Source organism: Empidonax traillii, unplaced genomic scaffold, assembly GCF_003031625.1.
Source record: "Empidonax traillii isolate 1590-97213 ecotype Southwest subspecies unplaced genomic scaffold, ASM303162v1 scaffold391:size1093220, whole genome shotgun sequence".
NCBI lineage: Eukaryota > Metazoa > Chordata > Aves > Passeriformes > Tyrannidae > Empidonax > Empidonax traillii.
In genome coordinates, this window is record NW_020955584.1 from 545,585 (window position 1) to 547,884 (window position 2,300).

Genomic DNA, 2,300 nt, shown 5'->3' on the forward strand with positions numbered 1-2,300 from the left:
ATAATATATATAGTTCATTTCCATGTGAATCCACATCTGCCCAAACAACAGCCACCCACAAAATATCCCTCTTCTTCCTCCTCGTCTCCCCTCTCGCTCGCTCTCTCTCTAGATATATATTTATATACATAGCCCCAGAGCCAATAGCTCTCTGGGCTGAAACCTAATATCCTGGTTTTGGCAACTCCTGGTTGTTAATTTGCTCCTCTTTCTTTTCTGTCTGTCTGGAGATAGATTTCCCCCCTCTCTTTTCCCTCCCCGAAGGAAGGGAGGAAGGAGGTTGTGTGTTTTTTTTTTCCTTGAAATTTTTATCACAAAATTATAATACACTCAAAGGGAAACTCACCGTCATGAAAAAGCAGTGCCTTGTCAACGGGGTTTCTTCGCCATCACATCAGGGGCTGGCAGTGTAGGAGAGAGAGAGGGAGAGCGAGAGAGCGAGGGAGGGAGGGGGGAGAGCGAGCGGGAGAGGGAGCGAGCGAGAGAGGGGGAAAGAGAAAGCGAGCGGGAGGAGAGCGCGGCACCGCTCGGCTCCGCTCCGCACCCGCACCGGCACCAGCCCCGGCCCCGCACCGGCGGGGCCCGGCACGGCGCAGCTCCGCCGGGACACTGCCGCAGACCGGCGCCCGGGCACACGCACCGCCGCCCTGGCATGATGAGTCCCCGGCTCCGGCGCGATCCTCGCTCCGCGTTTTTACACACAGGCCCTTTAAAAAAAGTTTAGCTCCTCTTTTTCTTGTTTTGCTTTGGTTTTGAGAAAGCCGTAGGTCTGGCGACCCAGCCTGAGCTGCTGGCTTTGGGTTAAAAGTTGGGGTGTGTTTGGGGTTACAGGAAAGTGAAAAAAAGTTTTTCTCCTATTAAAATGAAGAATAATTTAAACAACTTGGTTGACTTCCTTCATTTTAAAGCAGTAAACCTCGTCACGTTGGCGTGCAGGTAGATCCCCAGAAAAATGAATGCAAGGATGGAGGATCCCCAAAAAAATAAATGCAAGGTCACCTTGAAAAATATAAGATTTGATCCCCTTACAAGATGCAATATTTTGAGTATTTTTAGCTACATTCTCACCAGCTCTGCTGGAAAAAAATTATATTAATTTCAACTCCTTAAAAAAAAAGTTTCAGGTAACCTAAAAATGTTAATTTCAAATCAGAGTTTATAGCACTGAGAGTTCATTGATGCTGTTGAACAGTTTACTTCCTTTAAAAGCATTAATAACTTTTTCAAAGCTTTTTGGTTATAGAAAACTGATTCAATTGAAACCATTCATTAAAAACCATTTAAATAATTCTAAAAATAATTATTCAGATAATTCAGAGAGACCTCATTTATTAAAAAAATCCCGATTGAAAAGATTCTTAGTGTGCAGAGATATGTATGGTAATGCTTTTAAAACAACAACAAAAAAATCTCTTTAAGACCATTTTTCTGCTAGTAGTTATAATTCCCAAGGACTTTTTTATTTTATTCCTAAGTAACTTTGTTAAAACTCCTTAGAGACCAGGGTTTGAAGACTTTATTTATTAGCACATTCTTCTTTATTAGCTTTACAGCTCAAAAAACCCACAGTTTTTAGTTTTTAAAAACAACTACATGAAAATGGTTATGGGCAGGGTACTAACTGGACCTTTTTAAAGAAGTTGGCCAGACGACTTACATTAAAAAAACAAAACAAAAACAAAAAAACTCAGCACCTCAGCATTGTTTTTCAATTAGAATCTGGTTATATTATATTCTTAAGTAATCAACTGATTCCAAACTTTTGCCAAAGCCAAGACTCACCTACAAATCTTGTTTATGTGCATGCCCACAGTAGCAAACTAAGGTGAAGTTACAAATCACTCCCTAAATGGAAGGGCTGGGCCCAAGCAAACAAGTCTTAGCACGAGTCCAACAGATGCTTTATTCAGCCCAGACATACAGAACATGTACGTGGCAGTGCCCAGTCCATCAGCCAGTGTATGAACTTCCCTTTTCACGAATACAGCAAGGACACAAATAGCCAACAATATGAATGTAAACAGCACATGCCAAAGAGCTCTGTAAGAGCTGTAAGCCTATACTCCTGACACCAGCATTAGAAAATCAAAAAAGCCAAACTTCGAGATCCCTAACTTCAGCAAATGCGTTTCAAGGGGCCAAACTCTGCCCTGAATTCAAGCTTACTCAGCATCATTGGCTATAGAAATATTGCTCAAGTGAGAACTTGTGAACTGGAGGGACACCACAAGCATTCTTCTGATCTGATTTACAGAAAGGGACTTTGGCAGAACATCTGAGTATGTTATTATTATTATTCT

At 41.8% G+C, this 2,300-nt stretch overlaps 1 protein-coding gene across 1 annotated transcript in view; it reads right to left on the reverse strand.

The window, feature by feature from the left end:
- The window catches only part of BICRAL (BRD4 interacting chromatin remodeling complex associated protein like), a 33,963-nt gene extending 33,105 nt beyond the window's left edge, over positions 1-858 (reverse strand). Inside the window, exon 1 of the mRNA XM_027893500.1 lies at positions 347-858. The gene's annotated coding sequence lies outside the window, so the exon portion shown is untranslated. The remainder of the gene's footprint in view (positions 1-346) is intronic.
- Positions 859-2,300: the final 1,442 nt, after the last annotated feature.